This window comes from Acanthisitta chloris, unplaced genomic scaffold (genome assembly GCF_000695815.1).
Source record: "Acanthisitta chloris isolate BGI_N310 unplaced genomic scaffold, ASM69581v1 scaffold42742, whole genome shotgun sequence".
Classification (NCBI taxonomy): Eukaryota; Metazoa; Chordata; class Aves; order Passeriformes; family Acanthisittidae; genus Acanthisitta; species Acanthisitta chloris.
In genome coordinates, this window is record NW_008663001.1 from 1 (window position 1) to 8,121 (window position 8,121).

The following is an 8,121-nucleotide window of genomic DNA, read 5'->3' on the forward strand; positions in this document are numbered from 1 at the left end:
TGGGGAGGACAGGGATGTACTGGGGAGAGCAGGGGTGTACTGGGGAGGGCAGAGATGTACTGGGGAGAGCAGGGATGTACTGGGGAGGGCAGGGATGTACTGGGGAGGAAAGGGATGTACTGGGAAGAGGAGCCATCCCACTGGCATTGGGGTTCAGTGTGGGATCCTCCTCCTGCTGGAACAAAGCCCCTTCCTGTGTCAGTCAGTTGTAGGGAGCTCCTGCCAAGGAGCTCGAGGCAGGTGAATGTTCCATCTCTAACAGGTTTTGGCTTTTGAGGTTGAACCTCAGAGCTGGGAATCAGGTCTGTGTACCTGATGTAACTGGCTGTGCCCTTCCAGTGCCTGTGGAGCTGTGCCAGGTTCTATCAGCTGAGGACCTGCCTTCAGGTTCAGTTCCTCAAGTCCTGCTGATTCACCCTTGTGCAAGTCACTTAACTGTTCTGTGCCTGCTGCTCCCCCACCCATGCCACGGTGACCAGGCTTCACTGGGGTGTTGTAAGCTCAAATCCACAGGAATCCAGAGGGGTTTGAGATATGGAAGATGTTAACAGGGCACAGAGTGTAATTAAGGATTATCAGTTTATAATAACACACACACACACTGCCCACAGACTTCTCTGTCCCTTCAGTGGTGTCTTGCTGTAGCTGTCAGTACTTTTGGATGGGTTTGGGTGTTTTTAGAGAGAGTTTGGGGATTTTCTGCACAGCATTGCAGCTATTCCCACTGAGCTGTTCCACATCCCCTGTGTGCTGAGGCAGAGCCTCTTGACTCTCTCATATCTGATGACTTCGCAGAGCTGTTCAAGCCAGGATGAAGACACAATTTAATAAGCTTAATAAGCTGCCACTCATCAGCTGAGACATCTTAACTGGCTGCATGCATGTTCCTGAAGCAACTCGTGCTTTTATAGTCATCTGACAGAATTTAAACACCAGCAAAGTGTCTTACCTCACAGTTTGGGTGTGCAAAGAGCACAGGTAGAGGTCCCAGGGCTCAGCTGACGTGGGATAACCCTGTTTGCTCACACAGCCCATCCACTGAGACTCTGAACTTTCTTCTAATGACTCACTCTGGCTGAGCACCTGCCCCAGCATGTTCTGAGTTGATTAAACTGGTTTGCAGGCCCTAATTATTTTCTCTATCATACTGTAATGGCTTCGCATCATATTAATTTTAGCATTGTAAGAATTTGCTTCTGGGAACAGCCTCCTTGGATTAACCACTGACTCATGATTTACTGGGGGAGATAATATCTAACCTACAAGAGGCAGAACAGGAAACTATCTATTTAAAAAGATGGCAGTGGCTGATAATTTATGACTAGAGACAAAGAGACATCTGAGAAGAAGGAGACAGATCCTGCAGTTTTCGTGGGCACTGCTCTCACTCAGCAAAAAGCAACTTTTGTTTGGGAACTGGAGGATCTGCTTTGGAGGCAGTTACAGCTGAAAACTGGCAGATATTGGAGGGGGAAAAAAAAAGAGAATCAAGTTGTCCTCAAAGTCATTTCAGCTCTGGGGCCAAACCCTCTGTTAAAATAAAGGCAGTTAAACATCATGACCATTGTAAGCACTTCACCAGCTTAGTGTAGGAAACAGATAAAAAAAAAAACCAGGGAAAAAAGCATAATCCTTTTGTGTTTGACTCTGTACTGCAGGTGTCTCCTTGCTCCCTCCCCTCTCTGGGTGAGCCTTGGCCATTTGATAGATTCCCTGACTGCAGCCTGACAGAGACAATAAAGCTTTAAATCCAGAGCATGTTCCAGGAGGTAAAGCTTCATCCTGGGAATCTGAAGGATCCTTCCCTTTGTCCCATTTCACTGCAGTCTATTCTATGATTTTGGGCAACTCAGAACCATTGGCACCACAGATTTCTGACTCTGTAAGGACAGTAATTCCCACCTGGAGCATGAGGCTCCTTAGGATGAAATGTGCAGATGTTCCTTTGGTGTCTTGGCAGTGTCACCTCAGATTCTGTGCTCAGTTGGTGCCTTGAACAAAACTGAACACTTAGACCTGATGGAGAACTCTGGAGACAAGTTAGACACATGTTCTGCCAGAGTTTGAGGTCTTCAGCATCTGTGTAAATCCAACCTTCGCATGCTGAGCAGTCACAAAGGGACCTACCTACACTTGGGAATTTCTCCTAGATTTTGGGCCTAGTATTGCTGACAACTGTCTCATTAGAATCACAGCAGAGGCAACTGAGTTTTCAATGTGGGTTTTCCTTGGTTGGTCATTACCCACAGGAAAAGGCAATTCAAAGGCATCCACAAGTCCTTTTTTTCCTTCTGAAACTGCCTCTGTACATTTCTGCAAGCAAAGCAATACCAGTTCTGGCCACACAGTGTTTATGTCCCAACCACAAGAGGATTCACTTTGGAAAAATGTGGACAATAACCTTCTGACATGAGCCTTCAGCTGGGAGGGAATATGCTGCTGGTGACTTTGGTTCTGATCCTGCATGGTGCAGAGCACCTTCACACACAAACCCAGGTCACTCAGAGCTTCTTAAGGCATGTTTGGTTTGTCACAGGACAAGTGACTCTCCCTTCCATGAGCTCTGGGAAGGTCCCTTTGAACCTCTGCTGAGATAACCATCCAGAACCATCCAGGCAGTTAGGAGTAGCTGCAAGGAATCACTAGAACACTCCACAACTCAGTTCAAATGCCAAAGGCTTCAGGAGAAGCCACATTAGTGCATAATGTACCAAGCTCCACAGTTCTCTTGGTGTAAAAGACATCTGCTCCTGGCCCAGTGCCTGCTGAGGGTTGAGACCTGAAGTGTGAGGACTCTGAGCTTTGTGGCTTATCTCACTGGTTGTACCACATGTGAGTTCTCTTCCTGTTTGATTCTTTAAAATTGCTAATGGTCCTTTTGTTCCTATGCTCAGGACAAAGTTTGGTGTTGCCTTATCAGTGTCCCTCAAATCAGCTCAGCCCAGGACAGCATCAGCTTCCCCACACCTGTCATACCAGTTCTTTCTCCTCTCACACTCACTGGTGGATCTATTCTCCTTCCTCAGTGCCTGGGTTGGTATTTACATCCCTTTCCTGTTTGTCTTGTAGATCACTCCAACATTGATTCCCTCCTCAAAGTGTCTCCCAAGGGAATAACATCTTGCTGCAAGTCAAAGACCTCCTGCTAACAAGGAACTACAGATTTGCTACAGATTTACTCCAAAACCTGCAACCTCTCAGCCACACAAACCTACAAAGGAACCTCCAGGTGAGTCCAGCCTGGAAGAGATGCCACTTTCCTGGGATGTATGCAAATACTCCAGGCAGCAGAGCAATCCCAAATTGTGGGATTGCTCCCCACTGTGTCTCCTGGTCCAAAGGGGCCACATATTGCCACAGGTCCTGAAGGGCAGTGTGGGTTGGTAACAGCCTGGAGCAGTGTATCAGAGGGACCTTAATCAGCTCATCTCTCAGACATCTACAAACAGTAATTAAATCCTGCACCACCCTGTGATGTGGGGGCAATTCCTTAACCCCATAGCACAGACAAAGCAGCCAGAGCACATGTGACCTGGAAAAACATCCCTCATATCCCAGGCAGAGGCTTTAGGCTGTGTTTGTTTTGTGCCTAAACTCACTCCCAGAAGAACACACTGGGCATAAAGGCTCAAATCTGGGAAGCACTGGGCAGGAATTGTGAGGGATGCTCATGGCTGCACAACATCCCAAGGAATCTGGTGGGTAAAGCTTGGGCATTTCCTCAGCCCCTACTGAGTCTGGGAATCAGAGCTGGAGAGAGGCTTGTAAAAGTCTCAAGTGCTTCCTTCAAGCCAGAACTGCCATCCTACCACTGTTTGAAAGAGACGAAAACGCATGAAAGGAAAGTCCCTTCTCCCAAGCCCTCCTCCCCCTTGGGATCCTCATGAGAAGACAAATAAATCTATCAACAGATTGTTCAAGAACATTTATTGTCACCATGCATTGACGTTGCTTGGCCTAAGATTAAGATCAACAATAAATTCCTGACCATGGAAAAGAATGAGACCATGAGAAAGCCCAAGGGCTCTCCTTACCCAACTGGTGTATCTTTACTACATCTCTCAGCAGTTGTATCTTGTAACAGGGTTTGGTGGAAAGAGCAGGAAGCTGCAGGCTGGGAGGGAAGCTATGCCAAGAGGCATTTGATAAGGACAGAGAGCTGGAGGAAAGGGCAAATTAAACATGAGGAGAGAAGATCACCAGTTTGTGTTATCAGAAAACACACAAACCCTCCACACCCAGCTGCTGGGGTTAGAGCCTGCTGTTCCAGGCAGTGGGAGAGAAGGGGAAGGATTCCTAGCTGGAGTCACTTGGCATCACTGTCTTGGTTTCAGCACTGTGTGGAGAGGTAAGCAGCCAGGTCTCTGCAAGGCTGGAGCATGGCAAATCCATGGATTTTACAGCAAACATGTCCATGACACTGCAATTGGGCCCTTTTTTCCCCTAAATCATATCCCACAGATTTTGCCTTAGGAGAATGAAGCATTCACCTCTCCCCCAGGGCACCTAACAGAAAGCACAGCTCTTATTTCCAGGCATAAACCCTCATCAGTGTGGGACAAGTTCCTCAAATCTCTTTTTTCTGCCAACAGGTAGAAATCCAAAAGTGTCTAAATCCTTCTAAGACCAGAGCAAAGCATCTCCTGACACCCTTAGATGGTCTAATATCATCCCAAGGGCCACACAGCAGTACTGGAGTCCTCACTACCAGCTCCTCATCCAACTTCACTGGTTCATAGTTTACAACATTATTTTTACAGGTAAGATTATATAAAAAAAAGACATGTTTGCAGTGTAAAGGCCATTAAAGCATCACTGACTGTCAGGGCCTTTGACAAACAGGTTCTGTGAGTTCTGGTGTGTGTCTAAAACACTCACATCGTTCTGGCTGTTGGGACAACAGACATTTCACCTGCAATGTTCCTCTGTGATGGAAAGAGAGGAACATTTGCAGGGGGACAGGGTGGAGGAGACTTTGTGCCTTCTCACAGCAAGAGAGCTCCAGCTGCAGAGCAGTGTCAGAGCAGCTCAGCACAGCCCCTTGGGTTTGTGCCCCTCTGGCTGTCCTGGCTTCTCCAGAGCCTTCCTGACATGAAGCTGAGCAAAACAGAAGAAACACATCCTGTGGCTTGTAAGCAGGAAATGCCTGGGCAAGCAGGTGAGGAATGGGTTAAACACACCACCCTGTCTGACCAGCGAGCAGCTGCCAAATCCCAACAGCTGGAGCTGTTCCTGGCGTCGCAGGGACAGGGCACACAGGGAACAGTGCCGAATGCTGACCCCGACTTCAGACTCCTGAAAGAGAGGCAGATGCAGACACAAACGCTGCCGCAGCCTCCCCGCACCGAGCAGTGCTTCCCTGCGCGGATTCCGAGCTCGTCACAGGGCGGAGGCAAAGCTCAGCCCAGCTCAGGCTGGGCGGATCGTGTCGGATCGTGTCCCTCCGTGCCCGTTGGCTGCTTGTTGCCAGGTGCAAGTAACATGATTTTTTTCAGTTAGTCAGACTCATCTCTTGCCCTGTTTACTTCTTCTAAGATCCTTAAATCCTTCTGGGAGGTGTGAGTGAAGTGCTGGGAAAGGCAATAGCAGTGGTGCTGTGATTTCTGGAGGTTGAACTCACCCAGGGCAGATTTTGTCACCGATGGTGAGGGAACACACTGGTGCTATTCTCTCCCCCAAGCCCTTGTGGCAGCACAAATAGGGAAATGGGATTTTCTGGAGCCACATCCAGGTCATATCCCAGACTTGCAGCACACTGCATCAACATGCAAGTTCCTGAGAGCAGCTCTGCTGACTGAGCTGGGTCAGGATCCCCAGACAACAACTCCAGACTGTGCCAGTCAAGGGAACAGAGGTGTTCATGCTGCTCATCAGGCCCACAGTGGTTTAGGATGGTTACAAGTTCATTAAAGAGGAAGGGGATGAGCTAGAAATACCTTCTGCAGGTGATGGAGAAATGCTCCCTTTGATTTTCATCAGTCTTTTATGCAGAAACCCTGTGGTACCATGTCAGTGCATGAAGGGACAAGGGGACACCATCACCAGACACAGCCACACACGTGGCCTCTGCTCCTGCTACAAAAAAAAACCCACATCCCTCTCCCACTCTAGCCTGAAAAGAAGGGAAGACAATCCCACTGGATCAAAACTCTCAGTCCTGAGAGGTGACCTGGGCCCTTTGCTCATGAAAACTCACAGAACTGTACAACATAGAGTTCTAACAACATCTGTACAGCCTATAGAACTATCCATACACTGAACTATCCTGTGCTATACCCCACAGAGCAGAACTACAGGGAGGCATAAAAAAGTGAGAAAGCAGAGCTGGGAGAATCCTCAAAACTTTCCACACTGAGAAACAGCTGCAGAGAGAGTTTCATTTTTCTGTCTTTAATCCTCTCCTCCAATACCCAACCCGGTGCCAGGGCATCTCTGAGCACACGTGTGGGTGTCCCAACAAAACACAGGATGCTGCTTTTCCCTTTGTAGCCCTGGAGAACCACACCACACACCAAGCTCCTCAGCTGCCTGGCTGATGATGCAAGGAATGAATAAGCAGGAATAAAGACACAGAAACTGGGTGTTGTTTGGAGAAGTGAAGAGCAGAGCCCTCCACCCAGCGCTGGGGATACCAGAGCTCTTGCACAACTCAGCTCACATGCTGCTAACAGCAGCTTCTCTGTTTTATGCATCTCTGTTCATCAGGAGCACTTGGCAAGTATTCTTCCCTCCACAGCTGCAGGAGGAAGTTTCTCCCAGCACACATCAGGACTGGGATCCAGAGTGGGATTTCTCCATCAGGACTTCCCTCGGACTCTGCCCAGCACACCCTCACGCTGTGGTGAGCAGTCCTGGCCTGGGCCTGCCAGGGCTGGCTCACTGGTAGCTCAGCAGCTTAATTAGTGGCATTTGGTTGTATGAATTGGAAGAGGATCATTACCTAAAGTTGGTTTGAAAGCTTTCAGTTTTGTAGATGTTGAGTAATTAATGCAACTAATGGGCATTGCAAAAACAAACAACAAAAATAAGCTCCTCTGTGTTTTCAGCTGAGAACATCAGTGCTGGGGCTGCCTGTGCCCAAAGGGGATGTTACCCCAGTGGGGATTGTGTCCTTAGCAGGGTAGAAAAAAAAGGAGAACGTTTCTGACTGGAGTCAGCACAAACCAGCTGCTGACTGTCCAGAGCAGTCAGCAGCCACTGCTGCTCCCAGAGTCAGTGAGAGCCTCTGCAAAAACACCAGCGAATTTGTACTTTCACACGACCTTTGCTCGCTCGAGGTGAATCTCCTTCATCGCTCCTATCTCAATCTTCAAAAGGAACTGGTGGGCTCCGGGCAAGGAGTCAAGAATGCTCTCACATATTTGGGAGCTCTGCTTTACGCAACCTCCCCAGCAACTCGCCTTTGCTGGAAGGGATGAGCGATACTGAGCCAGTCAGCAAAACACCCACCTCGGAGAGCGGCAGGGGGCGGTGACTCTGCTCTTGGCTGCCCTGGATCCACCAGCGTTTCCCTGTGCTCACTTTCCGGGAGTTAAACCCCCACAAAGCTAAGGATTACCCCCCAAAACCTGCACAGCAAAAGTTGTCTGCCTCCCTCCCACCACCAGCATGCAGGGAGGTCTTTGTGCACTGCAGACTCAGAGAGGTGGTTCTCATCCTGCAAAATTTTAGGATGGCTCTGTGTGTCTGACCACAAAACCCAGCAAAATCCATCTTTGTCCTGTTGGAAGTATAAAGTGAGATGGTTTTTGCTGTGGTAAATTAAGAGTAGTGTTGCTACAGCCACTGAGTCAGGCTAGACTAGCTGAGAGGAGCAGATGACAGTGCTGTGTTTATGCTGGTAGGAAGTTAACTCCAAGCTCAGACTTTTAGAGCAACTAATTGAGGGGTGAGAGGGTCCCAAAGCCCCAAACCCCCAGTTGTGTACAGCCCTCCCAGGTCTGTGCTGCTCAGCAGATCAATCTGCCCCCCAAAGCCTCAGCCAGGGCAGCTGGAGGTTTCACAGCTGTTAACACCAAGCTCTGAGGCATTTCTAGTGTGACTGGTTTTAACTGGAGCTGAAATTCTGCTGTAGGACTGTAGGCACAGCCTGACAGAACTAACCCTGAATCAGAGAATTCC